General features: G+C 43.7%; 1 long non-coding RNA gene across 1 annotated transcript in view; it reads right to left on the bottom strand.

The window, feature by feature from the left end:
• Positions 235 to 27,066, bottom strand: part of LOC106510207 — a 78,829-nt gene continuing 51,997 nt past the window's right edge. Inside the window, exon 4 of the long non-coding RNA XR_002343540.1 lies at positions 235 to 358. This is a non-coding gene — a long non-coding RNA (uncharacterized LOC106510207). The remainder of the gene's footprint in view (positions 359 to 27,066) is intronic.

Here is a 27,066-nt window from a genome sequence, read left to right as displayed (position 1 = left end):
CAAGATAAGCTAAACCATGTTGACATGAACATTTTCTTTCAGCGTGTGTTGGTGGGAATTTGGGCTGTTTTTTCTTTCAGGGGGAAGCGAAAAACCTTTTCTATCTGTGAACTTGAGAAAGTCTCACATGAGGAGTTCCCACTGTGGCTCGGCAGGTTAAGAACCTGACACGGTGTTGGTGAGGATGCGGATTCCATCCCTGGCCTCGCTCAGTGGGTTGAGGATGCAGTGTTGCCACAAGCTGCTGCACAGGTCGCCGATGAGCTTGGATCTGGTGTTGCCGTGACTGCGGCTGTGGCTGGCAGCGGCAACTCTGATTCGAATCCCGGCCCGGGACTTTTGATGTGCGACAGGTGTGCTATAAAAAGAATAAAATAAAATAAAATTCCCATTAAAAGATGTTTATTGATGGGAGCTTAATTGTTGTAAAGCCATGAGAACGACAAAATCGATTATGTGTTTTAAAATGTATACTTTTTGATTGACCATTGAGGAAAACTCTCCTTCTGAATTGACATTAAATCTTTGATTTGATCACCTCCTCTTCCAGTTGATAACATCTCTCTCTTTTGTTAAAAATGTTTTTTAAACAGAGGAATTATTTCCTCATCGTACAAAATTCATGAAAGAGAAGAGAACAGAAAACAGAAAACGAAGTAAGATATAACAATTGCTATATAAATTTTTTTTGTCTTTTTGCTATTTCTTTGGGCCGCTCCCGAGACATGTGGAGGTTCCCAGGCTAGGGGTCGAATCGGAGCTGTAGCCGCCGACCTACACCAGAACTCCTGATTTTTTATTTTGCATATCGTCTTAGGTATGCGCCATCGTCCTGTTAATTCATTCTTCCCATGGTATGCATCTACCTCTCAGTATCTTTCCTAACTCTGAATCTTCAGGGGTTCCCTGTATCCTATCCTATTAGATGTTCTTCGTAAAAATCTATAATATGATACATTTTGAGAAATAATTCAGCTCCAACTCCTCAATCCAACCTTATTCTCCAGTACAGCAGAAACCACTGGCTCATCTCACCTCTAGCCTTTTAGTTGCCATAGTCTCTCATCTAGAAACTACTTGATTCCTGCTCCCAAACCTAGCCTGTCAAATACATGCCTACATATTTTCAAAATTTGTTATTCTAGTACCCAAGTCCTACTTCCTTCAACTAGTGTGAGGCAGCGTTGCCAAGCAGGTACAAGTGCCTTTGCTGAAGTGAGATGTCCTAGATTCAACTGCCACTTGCCAGTCCTGTGACTTTGGGGAGGTTATACAAGCTCCCTATACTTTGGTCCATACTATGGGGTACGTTAAGACCTACTGGGCTGAGTGGCAGTGAGGTTAACAAGTGAATATGTGTAAAACACCTGGATCGGTGCCAGGCACACGATACATGTCCTAAAAGTGTTTCAATCTCTGTGACAACAGACCCTGCAGCATGCTTGGTCAGGAACAGATATTTAGGTGTGCATGTTTAACCTGTCATCTGGTGCTCACTTCTCTTCTCTCCTAACTACAAGGAGGAGAGCGAGTGATGCCAGCTCTCTCCAGGAGCACACAGTACTGTTCAAGCTTCCAGTACCCACAACCGAAGAGAAGGATAGAGCTACAGGGGAAACCATAAGGCTGATTAAAGGGTTGGACAGTGATGATTACAGGGAAGGACTAAAGAGCAAGGACTAGTCATCCCCCAAAAGGAAAGTTAAACCTTATTTAAATAAAGGTCTTTAGAAGATAAAGGGCCCTTGAAACCCCACTGGGAATTACTGTCCATTTTCCACTCGCATATATTTCTTCCTTCCTTGCCCTCCCCATGACCGTGTTCCTGTTGTGTCTCATTCTGTTCCTCTACCCTGGCTTCTCTCAACCGTGCTTCAGACACTCATATGCATTATGCCCATGGCTGCTCGAGAAGGTAGATGTGCCTGAGCTTTCTATTGATGCCTGTGATGACTGCCCATTGTCGCAGAGCCCGGCCGATAAGTAGCAGAACCAGAATTCAAACCCAACTCTGTCTAACGCCAAAGCCTGAGATCAGCCCAGGGCACATGGCATCACTTCTGTTTCTCCTTATAATTCCTGCTGCCTTATGCCCACTATGCCTTCCAGTGTCTCCAGCCTCCCATAGCAATAGGCACAGAAGAAATATCCACAGACAGCTTGCTGCTGCTTCAAAAGAAAATATGGAGCCTTTTAAATTCTGCAATAATTCAAGAAGTTGGAAACTCTTTTTCTCTGAATGAACAACATTAATGAATTAGTTAATTGTCTTTGCCAAGTGTGAGCTAGATTAAGGTCTCTCTGCCAGGAAAGCATCTGGATTGACAATTTTTTGGGTGGTTTTTTGGAACCAGAGCTTTTGTGTTCATAGAAAGTTCAAGTTGTAAAAAAATTCCTTAGCCAATAAAATACAGTGGCTGAAACTCTCACCAACTTCTAAAATCACATCAACTCTACTAGGGGTTGATAGAGATATTAATCACGAAATTTAAAGACCAACATTTTAATCCCTTTAACACAAACAAAAGAAAATTGATGAACAGACTGTTTATGCTAACCTGCTAACCTGTTTATGCTAACCACTCATGCAAAGGCTAGTGGGACTGTGAACTACAGAACTCTCTCAGTAAATCAAATCTTTATAACTCTGTGCCCAAGTTTCAGGAAAATCTATGTAACAGTTACAGAAGATTGCCCATCTGAAAATGTTCCATTATTTTACTTAATGACCACAAAATGAATACGATAGAGTAGAAATCCTGATACTCTTTATGATATGCAAAATTTGCTCTGAGTCTACCAATGTCTTTATAAAAGAAGAAAGGAAACATGCTAATTTAGGAGGTTCAGATAAAATGAAAAGCTTCTTTTAGTCCACCAATATATGTTGATGTGACCCTTTGACCTTCCTTAAAAGTGAAATTAAATTGAAGATACACCATATGAACTCAGCAGAAACCTACCAGGCACTACAGATGAGACCCTGTTAAAAGATTTTCTTGGAGTAGAACATAAAACAAATTATAACCACTTTATTGGCATATAATCAAGAGTGAAAAGAAACCCAGCAATGTCTTTTACTACACTAGCTTTCAAGTATTTTTTCTCCTGTATAATTATTTGTCTTTTTGCCATTTCTTGGGCCGCTCCTGTGGCATATGGAGGTTCCCAGGCTAGGGGTCTAATCGGAGCTGTAGCTGCCAGCCTACGCCAGAGCCACAGCAACGCGGGATCCAAGCTGCATCTGTGACCTACACCACAGCTCACGGCAATGCCGGATCCTTAACCCACTGAGCAAGGGCAGGGATCGAACCCGCAACCTCATGGTTCCTAGTTGGATTCATTAACCACTGCGCCACGACGGGAACTCCTATTTGTCTTGTTTTACAAAAATAATATATAATCAATCCAGAGAATATATAATACATAATATATACATATGAATATAATCAATCCAAGAATTTCATCTCCAAAAGACCTTTATCATTTTGGTATGCATTCTTTCCATTTTTTTCTAATGATATGTATTTTTAAAAAAATTAAAGTGCCAGCTTACTGCATACAATATTTTAGAACTTTTTTTCATTTAGCACTCTAGTAAAGTTTTCTCCTATTTATTAGAATCTATTTTATAAACTCCCTTGATTCATTTGATATGATATACACCAATAGCTGTATTTTGTTGTTGTTGTTTCTTTTGTCTTTTTAGGGCCGCACCCATGGCATATGGAGATTCCCAGGCCAGGGGTTGAATCGGAGCTGTAGCCACCGGCCTACACCACAGCCACAGCAACGTGGGATCCAAGCTGCATCTGCGACCTGTATACCACAGTTCATGGCAACACCAGAGCCTTAACCCACTGAGCAAGTCCTGGGATTGAACCTTTGTCCTCATAGGTGCTAGTTGGGTTCGTTAACCACTGAGCCATGACAGGAACTCCATGTAGTTTATATATATATATATATTTTTTTGTCTTTTTTTTAGCTATTTCTTGGGCCGCTCCTGCGGCATATGGAGGTTCTCAGGCTAGGGGTCGAATCGGAGCTGTAGCCACCGGCCTACGCCAGAGCCACAGCAACGCGGGATCCGAGCCGCGTCTGCAACATACACCACAGCTCACGGCAACGCCGGATCCTTAACCCACTGAGCAAGGGCAGGGACCGAACCCGCAACCTCATGGTTCCTAGTCGGATTCGTTAACCACTGCGCCACAACGGGAACGCCAAAGATTTTTTTTTTGTCTTTTTTTTAGCTATTATATTTTTAATGTATGGGAATAAGTCAATAAGTTACTAGGAAACACAATGAGCTTACCAGCCTCAAGATACTCTGGTTATGGATAACCACTCCATCTTACACTTAGATCCAAGGGTATCCTGCTTTAAGCAAACCCACATATCATGAGATGGCAAAATAACTGTATAGTGAAGTAGAAGGAAAATACTTTTTGTCTTTTTTTTTTTTTTTCCATCTCTTGGGCTGCACCCGTGGCATATGGAGGTTCTCAGGCTAGGGTCAAATCGGAGCTGTAGCTGCCGGCCAACGCCAGAGCCACAGCAACGCGGGATCCGAGCCATAGAAGGAAAATACTTTTTAGGGAGAGCAGGCCAGCCTGGAACAAGAGTACAAAGGGAAGCCACCCATCATACATCTAAATATTTAAAAGTCTTAACTCAAGCTAATAAACTGTTGAAAAAAACATGTTCTAACTTCTACCTTGACAAATGTACTTTCATGAGGATCTGAAAGTTAGAAGTAAGACCTCTCAGAGAAAACACGGAGGCACAGGGAGACAGCTTGGATCCTGTCCATGGCCCAGAGCCATGTTCCTCTCCTCCTCCTCCTTGCATCCCTGGCTCCTCCTCCTTGCATCCCTGGCTCCTCCTCCTTGCATCCCTGGCTCCTCCTCCTTGCATCCCTGGCTCCTCCTCCTTGCAGCCCTGGCTCCTCCTCCTTGCAGCCCTGGCTCCTCCTCCTTGCAGCCCCAGCTCTGTCCCTTCCCGCAGGGCACTCATTCTCATGCACGTTCTGTCTACACCTCTGCTCACAACCTCTGCCCCTTAGCCGTCCATCAGGCCTGGGTGAGTGCACTCCAGGAGCACATCAGCCCAGAGAAGAGAGGAGGGGTGAGGGGAAGAGACCTGTGCAGGCCTTTGGAAGCAAGTGGGAAGGATGTATTTCCTGCAGGGAATTGGGGCAATCTTAGGTACCAGAAGTGCAGTATAAAAGAAGGGGGTACAGATTTCCAGGGGGCACATCCCCTGGCCCTTGTCTTCCTGCTCTTGATGTATATGGGCTGGGGGGATGGGGTGAGCAGTGCAGACCTAGGGCAGGCCTTCTAAAGAACAGGGCCCAAGGCAAGCCCATTGTTTTGTTGTTGTTGTTGTTGTTTATTTTTTGTTTTTTTTATTTTCCCACTGTACAGCAAGGGGATCAAGTTATCCTTACATGTATACATTACAATTACATTTTTTCCCCCCACCCTTTGTTCTGTTGCAACATGAGTGTCTAGACAAAGTTCTCAATGCTACTCAGCAGGATCTCCTTGTAAATCTATTCCAAGTTGTGTCTGATAAGCCCAAGCTCCCGATCCCTCTCACTCCCTCCCCCTCCCATCAGGCAGCCACAAGTCTATTCTCCAAGTCCATGATTTTCTCTTCTGTGGAGATGTTCATTTGTGCTGGATATTATATTCCAGTTATAAGTGATATCAGATGGTATTTGTCTTTGTCTTTCTGGCTCATTTCACTCAGTATGAGAGTCTCTAGTTCCATCCATGTTGCTGCAAATGGCATTATGTCATCCTTTTTTATGGTGGAGTAGTATTCCATTGTGTATGTGTACCACATCTTCCGAATCCAATCATCTGTCGATGGACATTTGGGTTGTTTTCATGTCCTGGCTATTGTGAATAGTGCTGCAATGAACATGCGGGTGCATGTGTCTCTTTTAAATAGAGCTTTGTCCAGATATATGCCCAAGAGTGGGACTACGGGGTCATATGGAAGTTCTATGTATAGATTTCTAAGGTATCTTCAAACTGTTCTCCATAGTAAGCCCATTGTTTTTGAGGCTGGTTGTTTTTGTTTTTGCTCTTTAGGGCTGCACCTGTGGCATATGGAAATTCCCAGGCTAGGGGTCAAATCAGAGATATAGCTGGCCTACACCACAGCCACTGTAACGTGGCATCCAAGCCACATCTGCAACCGAGCCACAGCTCACAGCAACGCCAGGTCCTTAACCCACTGAGTGAGGCCAGGGATAGAACCTGAATCCTTATGGATACTAGTTGGGTTCATAATTGAGCCACAGTGGGAACTCCCATGAGAAGATTTGTTGACAAGCTCTTTTGAAGTAGATGTTAAGACACTAAAGGGCAAAATTTGGGGAGAGAAGAACTGAACGAGGGAGAATGATTCAAAGTCTGAGGGCAGAGCCCATGTGAATAGATGATAAATAACAACACTTTCTATTGTTCATGAAACTCGTTGGTAATGGGAATTCTTGCACCAAAATGGAAACCCAGGAAAAAGTCTGAACCTAGTTGACTTAGGGTTATATTAGATCGACTTAGACAGAAGAGACCAAGAGGAAATAAGCTCTCTGGCACTTTAAAACATCCTGAAGAAATCCTGAACTCGCGAAGACCACCAAAAAGGGCCATGAGAGGGAGAAGGCCAAGTTGATATGGTTTAACTTAGTGAGGGACAGAGCCATGCCAGGGGACATCTTGGTAACATCTATATGAAAATCTGCATTGCAGTAAATAAAGTAGAAGTGCTTTTTACTTTGCAAATATAATCATTCCGTGATTACTTTTTAATGGAATGGTTTAGTGCTTTCAAAGTGATTACATTTGAAAAACGAGGGTGACAAAATAAACATATTTCTATAAGCCGAGAGGTAGAAATGTCAGAATTAGAGAGGAGCGCAGCTCTCAATTCCCCTGCACTACACAAAATCCCAAACACACACTCCCTTTCCACCTTTAGGGTACCAAAATTTTGTCACTGGAGGCTGAAGTTTCCAAATAAACTTCGGGAAGCAGTTTCCAAGATTTAATGCCTATATAAAACCATCTACATTCCCACGCAGCGACTATCTGGGTCTAATGAGGTTTCAGGGCACTCTGTCCTTTCCCAGAGCAGAGAAGTAAACCATAGATAGACGGGTTAGCTCCACGCAGCCCAGTGGGAAGCACGATGCATTAATCACTTCCTTTAACATACATTGTGATTTTAACTATAACAGATCTGACGTCTATGGCATTGATGGCTGGGGCCTGTCCCCTTTCATTTCAGAGCCTACAACCACAGCTCCTCCTTGAGTAATAGACACTACTTATCACCAAAAGAAAAAATGTGGGAAAGATCAAACCTTTCCCAGTCAAGACCTTCTCAAGTCAAGTACTCTTGCCAGCAGTTTTTGGTTCTGACAATTATTTTGGAACCTTTATGACCACTATAAATTTATGTTCACTATACCTTGCCCAAACTACCTCCCACTATGATAATTTATATTCATTGAGCCTCTGCTCTGTGCCAAGGCTCACTGTCTGGTGGGGGAGACAGCCCAGGAGCACCAGGGTTGAGGTAAAGCCAATGGCGACAGAAGCCCCGGGAGGGAGGGACCAGCTGCTCGGGGTGGGGGGAGCGGTGGGGGAGCGGTGGTGGAAAAGTGTGTGAGAGACAGGCTGGGACGGGGACCTGGGGCCCTTTGCTGCAGTGCTTACACCTGGATAAACGTCTCTTTGAGCAACAAAATACAAGGAGATTCTAAGGGACTAAAAATGACTACACACCTGCACAATTGGGGTAAATCATGACCAATAAGATGGGAAAAGACCAAAAACCCAACTGCTACTCCTTAGGGAGTCAGGAGCAAAAAGCGGGGTACTGCGTATGATCTCTGCACCCAGCACCACCAAGGGAGGTGGGTGGCCACCCCGGCCACCTCTCCGGCCGGACCCACCAATCCTCACCCCATGTGAGGGACCAGCTCAGCCCCATCAGGGAGCGAGCCAGGGAACCTGTTACTTGTTTCACTCCCTTGTGCTGTAGCACCAGTCCCAGTAAAGCTTCGCCTGAATTTCTTGTCTGGTTTCGTATCAATTTCTTTTGATTAAGGAGTCCAAGAACCCCAGGCTGGTAACAGGTGGATGGGCATTGTAGAATAAAACAGCCCAAAAAACACTCAAGAGGCCAGCCAATATGTGGAAGGGCCGACATATTACACATATGAAGTGAGAGGAAAGGTTTGCTCAAAGTTAATGGTTGGAGGCGAGGACAGGAGGTGAAGATGGACAGGGCCAGACTGTGAAAGTCTGCAGAGGAACTCCGAGCCTCACAAGGAGGCTGTCCTCAAAGCCCACGCCTGATAGGTGACACCACCTTACAGTGAGATTCCTTAGACACCTTGCCAATGAGACCCCTTAGCAGAATTCAAAGCTTAGGCGGAATTTTATTGTCCAAGGAACTGTGTTAGAACCTAACTCCAGAGCCATCTCAGAGGGGCTAACAGCCTGCAGATTATTCTAAGACCTCTAAACTGTGCCTGGCTTCTCAGAGAAAGAAAGCTGAACACGCCAAACTATTACAAAGATCTTCGTACAACTGACCTGGGGACACAGGGGACCGCGTGATAACAGAGATGGAGAGGCCTGCCACCAGGATCCTGGGAGAGACTTCAGGAAGAGCAGTCGCCTCGTCGTAGTTTTTGGCATAAGGCCTTATTTACCCAAGGGCAAAATTACTAGCGCAAGCAGTGAGAATGTGCGTGGGAGCTCATGAGAGGTGCAGAAGCTCAGCCTTAAGTATGTCCATCTAAACCTCTGAAATCTGCCCAAACGAACAGGATGCAAAAACCCTCTGCCTGCAGCCTTGGAGTGCACAGGTGCTCACAGGTCCCTGCTCTGTTTCACACATAGTGGAACCCGGGTACCACGGTCTGGTTCCACCAGCAGGCTTCAAATATTCAAATATGAAAGTCTGAGTAAAAATGGTAACTCATTGGCAACTTTCCCCTCTAGAGAAAATTATGTTTTACTGCTCACATTGAACTCTAGGCTCTAAGGACACTAAAGCTAAGAGAAGCTTTCATTGTAATGTCTAGAGATGCTGCAGAAGCCAGTGAAGCTACCTCCACTTCCCTTTGGTGGACATTTGCTATTTGTGCCTTCCGTCCTCCTAACAGCTCCTTTAGGGCGCATCCTGTTCTCCATGGCACGTGGTCGTGGTAGATGGTCAACAAAGGTGTCCCACCAAGGGCACGTGGGTCCAGCTAGACTGGTCTCCTTCCTGAAAGGAACCATTGAGTAGAGTAACAGAAGAACAAGAAATGGTTGGAGGTTTGCCCTTTGCCCTCTCTCTCCTCTTCCCCTCTCCACCCCCCTCTTTTTCTAGAGAGTCTCTGACTCACTCCCTCATTTTATTTTATTTTTTCAGTTTTTTTTTTCTTTTTAGGGCTGCACCTGTGGCATATGGAAGTTTCCAGGTTATAAGTTGAGACGGATCTACAGCCTCTGGCCTACACCTCAGTCACAGCAACGTGGGATCTGAGCCACGTCTGCGACCTATACCACAGCTCAAGGCAACGCCGGATCCCTGACCCACTGAGAAAGGCCAGGGATTGAACCCACATCCTCATGGATACTAGTCGGGATGTTAACCCACTGAGCCACAAAGGAACTCCATCTCTCCCTCATTTTCAATGTGCTAAATTAGCCAGACTCGGTCTCTTATGTGCAACCACAGAAGCCTAAAGAATATACTGCAGTTCACACATCTCAGTAATATTGTGAATCTAATTTAATGATCAGAAAGGCAACCACAAGGGAAAGAGAGACAAGGGAAACTTGGACACTGGGTTTACGGCTTTATACCAAGTTCACTAGAATTTCCAAGTTGCCGCAAAGCAGTGAGAGAGGAGGAGGCAGGTGACAAATGATTGGGTGTAGAATGGAAAATTCTGCCAGCGTGTGCCAACAGAAGCTCTCTCGGGTACAATCCAGGTTCTGAGAGGCATCCTGGGAACGGCAGTCACATGAGTGAGGGCAGTACCAGGGACCAGTTGAGTCACCACCGACCCTAAGGCAAGGGCAGAGCAAGAAGGTGGGGTTTATCCACCATGGCGTCAGGGCATTATTCAGAGCAGTAGCAGGTGGAGGAGGCAGAGCCAGCCAGAGCAGCCAGCCAGAGCACCCTGGAAAGGCACACTGTATTTGCTGCAGCAGCTGCAGAAGCTGAGGATTGTTTGCTCAGCCATGGCGGGAGACCTCTTTCTGACTTCATGTCCCCATTGGCACTTCTTCCAGAAAATTTAAGAGTTCTGAGGGCAATGCAGGTGCCTCTGAGGCTCTTCTAGACCACTGCTGTTGCCCTCTGGTGGCTCCAGAGATACCCCACCCTCAGGACGCTTCCAGGTTCTTCTACAGTTTGCTTGTTCAGATGTACAAGGAGCAGGATCTCCCAGTACCTCACATTCTAGAGTCTTGGACCGTAAAGGAGAGCAATACAGCATGGAGGGCCTAGATGTAAATCCTGCCTTGGCTGTGCAGTCCAGAGAAACATAACGACTGTCTCCTAGGCTTGTTCTAAGAATAAATGAGGTGGTGGATATCATGCATGGAGCACGGAGACCCACACACAGCAAGTGCTCAACAATGCCAGGGAAAGTGCCAGCAAAGACACTCACTGACACAACCAGGAGCAGCTCCAGCTCCTTCACTGTTCCTTTCAAGTTGTTCCTACACAATTCTACATAAGAAAAAAGAAAAAAAGAAAAAAAAAAAAAAAAAGCCTGCCGCTGGCTCCTGCCTTCTCCTGGCCACCAAGCAGCCCTAGAAGACTTCACTGCAGGTGGAAGGGTCAAGAGGGGGGTTGGCTCTTACTTTAAAGGGTGGGGGAAGGGAGCATCTGGCAGCAAAGTCCCTTGAGGCCAAGTGGCAGCTGATTCACACAAATGGTATTTGGATTGAGGTGGAAGGAATAAGAGAGGAGCCTGCCCCTGCCTCCCGGAAACTGGCTCCTCTCTCATCATCACAGCTGCCATCTTTCATCACCCGGGCCTCCCCCAGATGTGGCAGCCAACGCGCTCCCAGAATCCCCTCCCACACCAGGAACTTGTCGAGACTCCGCTGCCTGCCCAGCACTCTTAGAAGCTGTGCTCTGGTCCTCTGTGTGAGAGACAGAGAAAAACAGCAGATGAAATGGGAGCTAGGGGAGGAATCGTCATGTGTGTGTATATATATATATATATATATATACGACAAACACGTAGATATATTTGACATTTAGGTAGTTTGCGTCTTGGGACAAGAGAAAGTGCCCATTGAGGAGATGAGGACCCATGTTCACAGAGAAAAACCAAAAGTTTGCAACAACTAACAATGCAGAAAGACAAACTCCTTCCACTTGTACAACTGCTCCAGTGAGTCATGGTTGGGACAGTGTTGGTTCCAGCATTGCTAAGCCGATGGGTTTATGCTGGACACAGTGCAACTTAATTGGTTTTGTTCAAAGTCACACTATAACCATGGCAAGGGGTGGACCTTAACTTTATTTGGGTATTTGCATTACATTTTTTTTTAAATATAGACACTCCCAAAGATTTTTTTTTTCCTAGGTTCATGCCTGCTTCTTTGTCCATTAGTAAAATCCCACTTGGAAATTATTCTGTCACCACACTGTCCCTTTAGAAATGGTCCATGGGAAATTAATGATACTAAATTCCTGTTTCACTCTAAAATGTTCCCTGGAGGAACTTTAGCTCTCATTTCTAGTGGCTTCATATCTGAACTCCAATAACAATGTTCTGTTATTTACCAGGGTTCCCAAATCCTGTGCTGAGCATTACAGGCATGAACTCATTTTGCAATTACAAAGAGGAGGCTCAGAGATAACACTGCAGAGTGGAGGGACTCAAGTCTGTCCTAGTTCTTTGCAATTGTTGTGTGACCTTGATAGAATTAGGACATGTTTCACAGCTCCAGGTTTTATATTACTGTCTCTATGTCCACCGGAGCTGGTAGACACTTGGTGCTCGATAAATCTTTTTTTTCCCCCTTTTGCAGATGTATCTGTGGCATATGGATGTTCCCGGGCTAGGGGTCGAATCAGAGCTGCAACTGCCAGTCTACACCACAGCCATAGCAACACTGGATCTGAACCACCTCTGAGACCTATGCCACAGCTTGCAGCAACACCAGATCCTTAACCCACTGATCAAAACCAGGGATTGAACCTGCATCCTCATGGACACTATGTTGGGTTCTTTACCTGCTGAGCCACAACAGACACTCCATAACTCTTTATTCTTAGTCATTGGTTTTAATTCTGTTAGGATACAGTTGAACTTTGTCTCCTGCTAATATATTCCATTTCAAGCTAACCAAAGAAAGCACTTAACATCTGTCGTTCTCTCTCTAGAATGCTAGAAGTAAGATTAAATTATAAAATGGGAGTTATACAAAAATATAAAATGAACTTTTTGATTAATTTTGAGAGAAGGAATTTGGATTTGCATTGCTATCTTGTTGTTATAGATTGCTTCACAGCTTTTCAGTATCCTCAAAGTCAAGGAGGATAAAGGATGAAGGGAAATAAATTGAATTACAAAGGATGCAACCTTAACGGGAAGAGCCAGATGGTCTAGATGGACCCCAAGTCAGTGAAACTCAAGTGCCAGACACCTAGGTATCCCTTCACGTAACTGCATTTTCTCATTCCAGATGCAAACATGGGCGTTAGAGATTCTCTCCACCTCACCCCTGCCCACACCTCATGGCAATTCTGTGAGCATGGAAATCTTGTTAGCCCCATTGGACAGATGCGATAACTGGTTGACAGGAGCCGAGCGGTACCCCAAGATCACAGAGCCACTGAGTGGCAGAGCTGGGTTATGATCAGTTTCCTCTGAGCTCTTAGACTGTTCACTTATACTCTGTTTCCAATAAAACCTTAGCCTGTTATGAAAGTGACCCTTCAGGAACCTTCCTGGCTGAGCTGGATAATGACCTACAAAGATTGCATTTCTGATCCAAATCAAACCTAGGCTGAAGGAGACAAAGGAAGGGCCAAAAACAATGATTCATTGCCTATCTTGTGAAAGATGATGGTAATTCTAGGTCAAAGTCTAATGAACGGATGTCCGCATAGAAATTAGCACTGCCAGGCATCCCGGCTGGCGGTCTTGGCAGAGCAGCTGTGGATCGTCATAGAAACGGACTCCTCTCTCCTGCAGAGGAATCCACTCAGCTGGTCCAGGACAGAGCCGCTTGCTGCCAAGGACTCCCCTTCTCGCCCAAGCTGGAATCCTGCCCCTTCAACATCTCCCCAGAAACAAGGCGGGGGGCGGGGGGGAGGGAGCCGTGCCTGTTCGCAGAAATATACTTTGCTCTTCATTTCATCTCATTGTTTTGGAACTTGAGCTGGCAGCTCCCAACTTCCCCCAAGGGGAGTGTCTCAAGTCAGCTAAGGAAAATTTAAGTGGAATCACCTTTGTTCAATATTTTGTAAGATTCGGCGTGTGTAGTCAAGAATGATGGAGTTCCCGTCGTGGCTCAGTAGTTAATGAACCCGACTAGGAGCCATGAGGTTGCAGCTTCGATCCCTGGCCTCACTCAGTGGGTTAAGGATCTAACGTTGCTGTGGTGTAGGTTGCGAATGTGGCTTCGGATCCCTCCTTGCTGTGTCTGTGGTGTAGGCCCCTAGCCTGGGACCTACAAAAACCCAAAAAGACACAAAACAAAAGAATGATAGTATTAATGGCGCCCAAAAGATATCCCTTTAACATTTCATCTTATCTCTACAAATGTCTGTCTTCCTAATTACCTTACAGATTTTTTCACCAAGCAATGTTAATCTAATTAGCACTCTAGTTGAGCCACTAGCTATAGACAAAACCAATGTTCCGTCTTTACTATTCTTAACGTGTATGGCATTACATTATAAATCTATCTTCTCTTTTGCTTCAAAAACAAGGGATGGAAAATTAGGGGCAGGAACCAAAATACGTAGCATGCCTAGCAATTTATTTCCCTTTATTTAATGTACACGACTCTATGAGAAATGTATTATTTTCTCCATTGTATATGAAAAAAAATGAGATTCATAGATGTTAAGTCGCCAGACCGCCATCTTGCAGACAGTGTGTAGACATGGGATTCAAAGCCACTGTCGGACTCCAAAACCTCTGTTCTTTCCACTGTAAAATTTCGCATATATTTATTTTACTTGTGTGTGTCTATATCTTAGATTACTCTGCAGTACATAAGTTATAGGAAAATTACAAAATTTAAACAAGCTGGAACCCAGTTAATTAGAATTTTGAATTACATGATTCGTCCTCTCCCCCATCCCCCATCCTCTGCCACCATCATATTCTCAGTGTGTAGGAACAATAATCAAATAGTGACAAAACAACTAGGACCCATGACTGCTTTTAGTCCTTAAGGTCTGCCATGAGGTAAGATAATATTTAGCCCAACTTCTTAAACTTATTTCATTACATTGCTGTGCAAGGATTGCTGATATGAGCACAAGGCATTGTGAGCTTCTAAATTATTAAAGAAAGGTTCTGCTAAGTTCTGAATATGCTACGTAGGCAGTGACATGGATTTATGAGTTTCCCAAAGCTTTTTGGTAACAAGTGGAAAGAAAAGCAATTTGGGGGGCCAGAGGGGCTACCTAGAAAATTCTATTACAGAGTTCCTTGACCATGTAGTTAGTCTATGTAATTAAACACATTTTAAAAGAAACCCTCATTTCCTTCCAAAGGCCCAAATTTTACCATGTAGTTGAGAACAAGTGTCACTGGGTGATGAGGCAAAATGCCCAGTTTCGAATCCCAGCTCCATCACTAGTCAGCCTTTGGACCACTAGCAACTCCTTAATTGTTTGGTTATCAGAGTCCCCGTCAATGAAATAATGAATTAGAATAAGATAATCTCTAAGTCTCCATCTAGGGGTATGCATTCCTTCATGCAATAAATGTAAGTATTTTCATAAACAGAATGTTCCAGTGTTTGATGATGCCATCTTGACGTTATTACTACCGTCGACATTACCCACTTCTATTTCAGGCACCTGCCATATTAGGTATAACGAATACAAAGAAATCAATGAGTCTGTTCCCAGGAGCTCACAAGGGGACCAGGACATACATACAACTGCAGAAGGTAACCTAAGGAAATCACTAACAGTTGGTACGGGGAGGGAGCACTACAGGATGGCCCAAGAATTATTTAAATCTCTTCCAGTGTTTTAGCAGCTATGCTAAGACAAAAGTGATGGTCTATGGAGGACCCCTTAGCCTCCACATTGGACATGCGATTGTATTTGCTAGTTCCTCTGCATTTCCCCTTCATTGTGAAAAGGACATATACCAGAACAATAACTAAATGCAATTGAAGGCAAATGGCTGCAAGCACATAGAGATTATTTGCAGGGAAATGTGAACAATTACATACTGAATACTCACACACTGCATTTGTCTTCAACTCTGTGTTCTAGTAAATGCCTGTCAAATGCTGGTGCTCAGAGGGTGACAGAGGTAGAAGAGGTCCTGTCCCCTAGGACCTCACCATCTACTCAGGAAGACAAAAACGTAAACAATTCCAATAGGAAAATGACAGTGGCACTAACAATGGTATTTCTGGATGGTCAGAAGGAGAGATTTAGGCAGTGGGTTAGGGATCCGGTGTTGTCACTGCAGTGGCTCAGATCACTGCTGTGGTGTGTGTTCAATCCCTGGCCCAGGAACTGCTTCATGCCATTGGTGCATCGAAAACAAAACAAAAACAAAAAAGGAAGAGATTTAATGTTGCTTGAAGAATCTAGGAAGACGTCTCAGAAAAGATAGTCCTGTATCTGAGCTCTCAAGAAAGAGGACTTTGTCAGAGTGACATGTACGCGGGTATGTGTATGGAAGCAAGGAGGCGTCTTTTTTTCAAGTGGCAGCATATCTGTGCCAAGATTCATGTGGGCCAGAATTAGTACATCCATAGGACTGCAGCATTGGGTGCTTGAGGGACTTAGTGGAAGTCAAGGTTAGAAACAGAGCACCAAATCCAGAGGGCTCCCCCCTCTCCCAGTGTTGAGTAGCAAGTAAGCGCATGAGATCAAGAGCCAGACTTCCTGAGACCTCCTGAAGCCTGATTCTATGTGACCTTAGGCAAGGGACGGAGCCTTTCTGTTCTGTAGCAAGTGTCAAATGACTTAACACGTGGAAGTGCTGAAGACTGCCTGGCACTTAGTGTGGCCGTATGAATGTTTGCTATTCAGTATACAATGAGGAGCCACAGAAGGTAATGAAATTAGCATGTGAGCTACGTGGTCTCTGTATATGTTATCCTTATGGTGCAATGGCTAGATTAAGGAAGAGAAAAAGGAGTTTGTGTTCATAGTTGTGTGGCAGAGTTTAGAGGGCTATATACTTAATCCACATAACTATTAATGATAGGCTCTCAGCTTGTTCAGATTCCAAAGACATACCAGGGAGGATGGTTCACATTCTCAGGAACTCCCAGGATTTGGAGGTGACATTTCCTTTTGTTAAAACAGTCTGGGTTGGAGTTCCCATCATGGCGCAGTGGTTAACGAATCCGACTAGGAACCATGAGGTTGCGGGTTCGGTGTCTGCCCTTGCTCAGTGGGTTAAGGATCCGGCATTGCCGTGAGCTGTGGTGTAGGTTGCAGACGCTGCTTGGATCCCGCGTTGCTGTGGCTCTGGCGTAGGCCGGTGGATACAGCTCTGATTCGACCCCTAGCCTGGGAACCTCCATATGCCGCAGGAGCGGCCCAAGAAGTGGCAAAAAGACAAAACAAAAACAAAAACAAAAACAGTCCGGGTAGGCACTTGCTTCAGTATGAAAGGACTGTCCTCCTTCTTGTTCATTCTTTCATGATTTTTGTTATATTTTCTTAGAAAATATGAGTGTATTGGAAAATAAAGATTATGGCTCATAGAAAAGAATGTACCATGGCCAGATTGGCACACACGATTCCTTTAAGAGATGCCAACGACATATTCCACTTAGGAGAATCAGGAGCAACAGGCTCAAGGGGTGCTAGAGACTGAGTATTTTAATTATAAAGACTATTCTTTCTTCCTCTGTTCTATGACTCACGGGTGACAACCGTAAGAAGAAAAGTCACTGTTACAAACAGCAAGAAAAGAGAAGTTAAAGCTAGAATTGCCTTGGAAGACTCCAAAAATGTGATTATCCCTTTTTAGAGGGAGAAGAAAGGCAGGTATGGATAATTCATAAAGGTTATTCTTTTAGAACATTCTGAATCAAAATCTCATGTCTCTCATCCTTGCATTTTCAACAAGAATTGAATTTCTAGATTCTGTACGTTTGCAGTATGCACTCTTCTCAAAGTTCTGCAGGTCAAAGAAAAAATAAATAGGACAGCACTTCTATCCCACGCGCCAAAGCAGGTGTGGACAAGAAGGCAAAGGGCATCACCCTCCAGGAACAGATACGAGGCGGTAGAACCTAGTTATAGACCCAAACACCTGGCATTCTTAGACCAGTTGGATCCCAGTCACATTGTTTACTAATTTCTCTGGGCCTGATTTTCTGTCTCTGTGGAATTGTACATTAAGGCAGGGGATAACCCTAACTGAAGTAGCCAGGAACCATTCTCTCTCTCTCTCTGCTACTTTTGTTTTGTTTTGTTTTGATTTTTTTAGGGCAGAACTTGCAGCATATGGAGGTTCCCAAGCTACGGGTTGAATCCAAGCTACAGCTGCTGGCCTACACCACAGCAACGTGGGATCCGAGTTGCACTTGCAACCTACACCACAGCTTATGGCAACACCGGATCCTTAACCCACTGAGCGGGGCCAGGGATCAAACCCACATCCTCACAGATACTAATGGGATTTGTTCCCCATGAGCCATGACGGGAACTCCTCTCTGCTACTTTGATTCATAAAGGCTCAAACGAAGAAGGTGTCAGATTTTTTGCATATATTTACAAATCATACATAAGGTGTATCATACGTGATGATCATATATATCATTATCGTATATATATATATAAATGCATGAATTGATATATATCATACATAATCATCTGGCAGATCTTTAAACCTCATGCTCCCTCTATGCAATGTTGTTGACTAGATGCTGATGAAAGATCATTTTGCTTCAGGGATGATAGGAACCAGCTCCCTTTCACTTCTTGGGTTACTTTTCAAAAACCACTATTCATGTACATCAAGGGGGGGTCTTTTGCAAAACATCTGCTTAGGGAGCTACAACATTCCTCTGTGTTTCCTGGTCTCCTCCTGCTCCATGAGCTGCTCATCAGTGGTGATTCTCAAACTGCAGTTTCTGAGCCTGCATCACCTGAGAGCTTGTTAGAAATGCAATATCTCAGACCTCACTCCAGATCTAGGGAGTCAGAAACTATGGGGGGTGAGGCCCAGACACCCGTGTTTTCACAAGCTACCCCCCACACCGCACACACACTGATTCTTATGGATGCCAAAGTTGAGAAGTTCTGCCTTACAGCATAGAAATGCACAGTCAGCCATTTGGGAATAGAAGACACTATCGTAGTGGTGGAACAGTCTGGTGGTTCAAGTCATATAGCAAGAGCATTATTCCGGTGTGGTTCTTCAAGTGTTATTGTGGTGTCCTCCATTTAAACCAAACATTTCAATACGATTTCATTCATAGTTTCATTTCATTTCTTTTTAAAAATTTATTTTATTGAAGTATAGTTGATTTACAATGTTCTGCTGATTTCTGCTGTACAGCAAAGTGATTCAGGTATAATCTATACATTCTGTTTCATGCTTGTTTACTACAGGAGATTGAATGTAATTCCCAGTACTGTATAATAGGACCTTGTTATTTATCCATTCTATATAGATTGCATCTGCTAATCTTTTTTTATTGAAGTATAATTAATTTACAATGACGTGCCAATTTCTGCTATATGGAAGTGACCCAGTCATATACATATATATACACATTCTTTTTCTTGTATTATCTTCCATCATGATCTATCCCAAGAGATTGGATATAGTTCCCCGTGCTATAGAGCAGGACCTCATTGCTTATCCATCCTAAATGTAGTAGTTTGTATCTACTAACTCCAGACTCGAGGCACACCATGAGCCAAGCACTGGAGGACTCAGATGAACAAGACATAGTCTCTGTCCTTGTCAACTCACACTCCACTGATAATCCAGAAGACAGGGAGGAGAACTACGCAACCAATATTTATTAAGCACTTACTATGTGTTCTTTGCAAATGAGATACTAAGTAAGCCAATACAATGAGGTTTCTCCTGTCAGTTGAGGAAAGGAGATAATCCTAGGTTAACAAACTTGCCCAAAGTTGGGAAATATCTGTATTGCATTTTACTTTGAAACTTTTCTAACATATAGAAAAGTTGAAAGAATATGACAGTGATGAGAGCCTTCACTTAGATTCACCAACTGTCAATATTTCACTTCTAAACATACACTCATGAATCTTCTAAGACATCATAAGCACACCATCATATCACATCCGAAAAACTTACTATTTTTTCCCTTATTTTAGAAATATGTTTCTTTTTTAAATTGAAATATAATGAATTTACAACGATCTATTAGTTTCAAGTGTACAGCAAAGTGATTCATATATATAAATAAGTTTTTCAGAACCTTTTCCACTACACGTTATTACAACATATTGGGTATAGTTCCCTGTGTTACAGAGTAGGTCCTTGTTTTTTCATATTTCATACATAGTAATGAGTGTATGTCAATTCCAGACTCCTAATTTATCTCTCCTTCTCCTCCCCTGCTGTCCCCTTTGGTAAATATAGGTTTGTTTACTATATTTGTGAGTCTATTTCTGTTTTGTAAATAATTTATGTATTTATGAAACCTATATATTTTTTAGATTCCATATATAGTGATATCATAGGATATTTGTATTTCTCTAATTTACTTCACTTAGAATGATAATCTCTAGGTCCATCCATGTTGCTGCAAATAGCATTATTTCATTCTTTTTTATGGCTGCGTAATATTCCATTGTTTATATTTACCACTTCTTCTTCTTCTTCTTTTTTTTTTTTTTTTTTTTTTTTGCCTGTGCCCGCAGCATGTGGAAGTTCCCAGGCCAGGGACTGAGCCCACACCACAGCAGTGACCCTAGCCACTGTAATGGTGACAACACCGGATCCTTAACCAACTGTGCTACAAGGGAACTCCTACATCTCTTTTATCCATTCATCTGTTGACAGGCATTTGGGGGCTTCCATGTCTTGGCTATTGTAAATAGTGCTATGAACATAGGAGTGCCTGCATCTTTTCCAATTAGAATTTTCTCTAATTACATGCCCAGGAGTGGGATTGCTGGATCATATGGTAGCTCTATTTTTCAAGAAACTTATTATCAATACACTAATATGTCTCATAATTCCCATGGTTCATAAAAATCCTAGCTAGCTGAAGGGTTCTTCCTCCAAATTATGCTTCAATCAATGACCGTGCTTTGATTTGTTTCTTTAGTTTGTTTCCTTTAATCTAGAATAGTCCCCTTGTTTGCTTGTTTTTTTTTGTCTTTAATCTTTCATGACATTGACATTTTTATACAGTCCAGGCCAGTCGTTAAGGAGAATGCCCTACATTTTGGATCTGGCTGATTATTTCCTTATTCTGGTGAGAATTTTACATAGATAATGTTGCATATTTCATTTTATATCACATCAGGTACCTAATAATATCACTTTGGCCCAATTTTGGACATGCTAATTTTTATGCCTTGGTTAAATTCATGTCTGGTAGATATCTCCATTGCAAAAGCACACTTTTCTCACTGTAATTCTGAAGTGAAGGACGATGTTATGTTCAAATGCTATGTGATGTTCTCCAGAAATTTTTATCTAATGGTTTCCCTCTCCACTGATAACACTTGTCTGAGTAATTTATGATTTTGTTGACTGCAAAATAGAGATTTTTCCAATTCAATAATTTCTTCTACACCTTCAGCTGCCATGCTTGCACAGAAACATAGCTTTCTCTTTCGACCGCTTGCACACTCTTTGGAACATTGCTATGGAACGGCTGATTCTTCTTAAAAATCAATATATTATCATTTAATATCAGAATTTTTCCATAATTATTTTTGACTGTGCAAATGTTTCCCAAACTGGGCTTCCCAGAGGGACCCCAAGGCAGTTCCTTATCCTTCAGTCACGTCCTCATGAGTCTTGGAGAACCTTCCTTGCCTTATTTATTTATTTTTCTTTTTATGGCCACACCCATGGCAAATAGAAGTTCACAGGGCTAGGGGTTGAATCAGAGCCGCATCTGTGACCAATGCCACAGCTGGTGGCAACAACGAGTCCTTAACCCACTGAGCGAGGCCAGGGATCAAACCAGCAGCCTCACAGGCACTATTTCAAGTTCTTAACCCACTGAGCCACAACAAAAACTCCCAACTTTCTCTGCCTTTTTTTTTTTTTAACTAAAAGATTTGAAAAAATTTTATTATTATTTTATTTTTTTTGTCATAGCCAACCTCCCCTGCATTTTGTCACAAGAATGTATTCGAGGAGCATAGTTTCATGCCCCACCCCTGGAGTCAGCCATTTCTCTGAGACATCTGGCTGCCTTTAACAGGCAATGGTCTTCAGAAATCAACATGTAAGAGTCACAGCTGGAATGTGAGCCCAGGCCATGAGGTTCTGGACTTGAGCTCCTGATACCGTACTTTACGACTAAAGTGGGATATTCTACTAACTGAGTTACACAAAGGACGCTTTTGGCTATAAAGGAGGACGTGGAGCCAAGGGAAGAGAGAGGCAGGCAGGACAGGCCCGCCTTGCCTGTCCCCCTTTGCTGTTCTTTCCAAGCTGATGCCAGAGCCATTTCATTTTACCACCAGCCACTCTTTTTTTTTTTTTTTTTTTTTTTTTTTTTCTTTTGTCGTTTTAGGGCCACACCCATGGCATATGGAAGTTCCCAAGCCAGGGGTCGAATCAGAGCTGCAGCTGCCCAGCCTACACCCCAGCCACAGCAACGCCGGATCCTTAACCCACTGAGCAAGGCCAGGGATCGAACCCGAGTCCTCATGGATACTGGTCAGGTTGGTTACTGCTGAGCCACGATGGGAATGCCCCATTGGCCACTCTAGAAACAAAGTCTTTCTATCTGGGCCCCAAGTCTATGCTGAGTTTTGGTTTTTCTGTACTTAAACCTAATAACAAAAATCTCTGGAAAAACTCCTCTTTCCTGGGCACTCGGGAAATTGAGAAGCCACTTTTCTCTCCCTCATTCCGTTCCTGCTCCTTCCTTTGCATTGATTCACTCCCTCTTGACCTCACTGTTTCCTCCAAGCATATGAAGGGTGTGTCCTCAGTCATTCTCCAGAGTCAACCGCTGGGAGCTTCGAACTCCCTCCCCCTTGGAATAGACCTCTCCAGGCCTCACTGTCCTAGCACAAGGGTTAGTACAGGGTTCTCACTCAAAACACTTTTTTTTTTTTTTTTTTTTGTCTTTTTGCCATTTCTTGGGCCATTCCCGCAGCAGATGGAGGTTCCCAGGCTAGGGGTCGAATCGGAGCTGTAGCCGCCAGCCATCACCAGAGCCACAGCAGCAAGGGATCCGAGCCGTGTCTGCAACCTACACCACAGCTCACGGCAACACCGGATCCTTAACCCACTAAGCGAGGCCAGGGATCCTCATGGTTCCTAGTCGGTTTCGCTAACCACTGAGCCACGACGGGAACGCCTCAAAACCCGTTTTTATATGTTCATTACCCTGTCTCAGCTATGCCGCGGGTACTACTTCTTAAACCACACGGATTCTAGGAGGAACGTTTTTATTACCCTGGATAAGTTTAGATTTGCATAGTGAGGGAGAAGATGAGAAAATGGGCAGCACATAGTTAATACCAGGCCAGGTTTCCTTAAAGAGGTAGCAAAAAACAAAGCCAGCTGAGTACCCACCTGGGCTGCAGCAACTGAAAATACATAGCTTGTGTGGGTTTGGACATTTCTAGATGGAGCGTCTTCCCCGGCAGCCTTCATTTCGAACTGCTTTATGTTTCTTTGCGACTATCACTGCGGCTACCGCTATCAGTAATAAAATTAATAATACCATCCTGGCCTCTTCAGCCATCTCAAATTTCCATCCATCTGAGCCCACAGGAGAGACGGCCAGCCTGCGACACTGCAGTTGAATGATAATTAAGTGATCTTTCAATGGCACAAAGGAAAGAATCAAGGGCCTGTTTAAAACTCTTCCCTTCGATCTATTCCAGATGGGAATCAATAAAGCATCCCTGCCTGGTCCCAGACTGCCCTGAAAAATAGCCCACAATGACCAACCCCACAGCCTCCCCTAAAGATGTCCAGACCCGAGCCCTCTCTGTCTACAGACAAACTCCAAGAGCCAGGCTAACCCATTACTACTCACTCTTAACCTGGTTTTCTGCTGCGGCTTGACCACGAGCCAAGCAAAATGAACATTCATGTGGTGGACTTGGCAGCGGCCCCACTCCAGACTGTGCTTTTCCACAGGCCAAGAGAGGCTTTGAAGCTGCCCTGCCCCCTCTGCTTTGTCCTAAGCGGGGAATCACCTCTGGAGGAGCCGAGGTCAGCCAGCGTTGAGTCACAATGCCCTTCAGGTCAGGCGACATTCAGGAAGGGCTGGCCCATTGGCCTCATGACTGAGCAGAATGACGGGGCCAATTTCTTGGGCTTCAAAAGAGGCCAGACATTATGCAAGCACCTTTTTGCTGCATCTCTAGGGTAAAGAGTTCAGCAATTTACATCTATACCTTTTTTTTTTTTTTTAGGGCCCCACCTGTGGCATAGGGAGGTTCCTTCCAGGGGTCAAATTGGAACTACAGCTGCCAGGCTACAACACCAGCAACTACAGCAACACCAGATCTGAGCCACTTCTCCGACCTACACCACAGCTCACAGCAACGCCACTTCCTTAACCCATTGAGTGAGGCCAAAGATCCAACCCACATTCTCAAAGGATACTATGTTGGTTTCTTAACCCATTGAGCCACAGTGGGAACTCCTACATTCATACTTTAACGTAAGAATGTCCTTTTGCTGGTATTTATTGAGTTGGAAGAGTCCCCCAGTGCAAGGCTGTAGAAATATTTTGCAAACTCACACTCAGTTTACCAATAATTAAGTACAGGACATAAAATCATTTATGGTCAGGATTCACTACAAAGAACCCAAGAGCGAATGGATGGATAGAAGAACAGATGAAGTTAGAAAACCAAATGAGGGAAAGGAATACATGAACAGAGACTCGGCAAGTGTCAAGGAATCTGGGTTCGATCCTTGGCCTCAGTCAGTGGGTTAAGGATCCAGTGTTGCTGCAAGCTGCAGAGTAGTTCACAGATTTGGCTAGGATCCATGTTGCTATGGCTGTGGTGTAGGTCGCAGCTGCAACTCCAATTAGACCCCATCCCAGGAACTTCCCTATGCCACAGGTGCAGCCCTACAAAGAAAAGAAAAAAAAAAAAAAGAAATCACTCTGGGATCTGACATTTCAAAGAAGCTGAGGATAAAAGCATCTTCAGGGTACCAAAAATGATCACCCATCTGTAAAAGAAACTTGGGACTCTCCCTCATCTCTTGAGCGATGTTTCCTTCTTCCAAGCTGCCCTAGGATAATAACACTGTGAGGGCAAAAGGTCCATCAGCATCAGATGCACAACCTTTCTTGGCACACACAGTTCCACCGGAAATCCAGGCAGTTATTGGGAAGGATTAAGAAACGGCATTTGTCTTCAGGATTGAATCCCTCTAGGACTTATTATTGCAATAAGAATGATATTTTAGCAAATATTACTCTGATAAATTCTACCTCCTCCCCAAACATTTCACTTTATTCTTCCACTTTTGACATCAAGTCACCAAAGACACCACGCAGAATAAAGCAGGCATGCTAAAGGAATTTAGACACCTTCTCTATGCCCAAGCAAAGCCACAGGACTTTTTCAGATGTTTTTAATTTCTCTAAAATAACAAGACCCAAACCTGGAAGACACAGGTCTTAGATCTTATTTAGGATACTTCTCCACTAAAGCTTAGCTGAAAAGCTGCAACTGGGCGAAAGGAGGCCACGGAGTAGAAGAAGAAAAAGAGAAGCTCTTTTCTGATGATTACGGCATTATGGTCAGATGAGGAAAGGTAGTTATAGACTTGGACAATGTGGAAAAAACAATAAAACGTATATTCTTTGATTCGGTCTGTGTTAAAATCAAAAGACTGCAGATAAGAGTGATATTTAAGAAGACGGAGGAGGAAATAACCTTTTGTCACTTGCATTTTAAATTCTCAAGGTAGTGTGCTAATTGTATTTTCAAACACACAGACTACTAAGCAATACTTGCACCCTGTGCCGGAGCAGAAGGAACAAAGAGCCCTTTTAAGAGATTAGGCAGGTGAGGAAACAGTGTATATTGAGCAAATCCCATCACCTGTTATGTTTGTAGAGAAGCAAGAGGCCTTTTGTTCAATCCTCCAGGAATAAACAAAGCCTCTATTGCAAAGCATGTGATAACCACAAAGTTCGTAAAGCATATTGCATTTAGATGCTCATTGTAGGAACAGAAGTTGTTCATTTAAACTGAAAATATAATCACCAGCTTATGTCAACTGACATACCATTATGCAAACTGTGTAGATTTTTCCATAAATGAGAGAACTCCAGATGCCCTAGTCTAATTTTTCCTTTGCAGATTGAATGAATAAATGCTGCCTCTAGATGTTTCCAATTTTTTTTTTTTTTTTTTTTTTTTTTTTTTTTTGCTTTGTAGGGCTGCACCCATGGCATATGGAGGCTCCCAAGCTAGGGGTCTAATCAGAGCTACAGCTACCGACCTACGCCACAGCCACAGCCATGCCAGATCCAAGCTGCATCTGCAACCTACACCACAGCTCACGGCAACACCGGATCCTTGACCCTCTGAGCAAGACCAGGGATTGAACCCACAACCTCATGGTTCCTAGTCAGATTCATTTCCGCTGAGCCACAATGGGAACTCCCCAATTTCCAATCTGAATACAAGGTGAAGCTCTGTTCTGCTATGATGGTGATGGTCCCATTTGCAGAAAGAATCACCTAAGTTGGGGGGCCTGATGGAGGATATGGAAGAAACGCAGAGAGTGGACCTCAAGGCCTGGGGTGAGGGCAACCAGCGGGAACTGAGTAGGGGGACCCTGGCAGAGGTGAGCAGGAGTCTCTGCGAGTTCTCTGGGCTCAAACATCTACACCAGATGCCAGGAGAGGACCAAGTCAGCCAACCCCCAGGGCACCCCAGCTACCCTCTCCGATACCCTAAGTTTACACAAACCAACCCACACCTTCACATATACCCAAGTGCCATCTCTCTTGCACTTACCCACCTTCAAAGGGGATTCAGAAGTGAAAATACAACTGAGTAAGCAATTCTTGCATGGAGGAGGACCGAGGAGGACCGACAATTATCTAAAGGGCTGCTCACATTAGGTTCAGGTCAAGTTTAAAAGAATTGAGAACTATTTCCTCCTTGCTCCACAGAGAGTAGAGACCACCAGGAAGGCTAGATCAGGTATAGACAAAAGAAAGAAAATATATTTACTTTGCAGTTGCAGCGTGAGTGAATTTGCCACTGTGCTAAATTGCCCATGAAATTAGACAATGATGACTCTTAAGGGCACCCTGTGAAACCGATCCTTCCCCCCTGTCCCCACATCTCCTGTATTAGCTTGTTACAGGGTAAATCAGCATCTCCTTATCCTGGCCTGAAACTCCAGACTTTTCAGTAGGTAACAAAGGTAGATGGATTAAGTCCAGATGGTGTTGAAAATGAATCTTGAGGGTGCAAATAAGCTCAATTAGTGAATCTGAAATTAATTCAGAATTGTTATCTTTCTAGTTTCGGTGAACCATGCCCTAGAGGAATGAGGCATAAGGAGGATAATGAATAAACATCACTGAACACCTAATACGCCCAAATTCTGTCCAATAGAACTTTCTGTGCTGGTCGTGGTGACCCATGCCTGCATTGTGCAATATGGCAGTCACTAGCCACATG

Source organism: Sus scrofa, chromosome 4, assembly GCF_000003025.6.
Source record: "Sus scrofa isolate TJ Tabasco breed Duroc chromosome 4, Sscrofa11.1, whole genome shotgun sequence".
Lineage (NCBI taxonomy): Eukaryota > Metazoa > Chordata > Mammalia > Artiodactyla > Suidae > Sus > Sus scrofa.
This window is presented reverse-complemented; position numbering and strand designations above follow the sequence as displayed.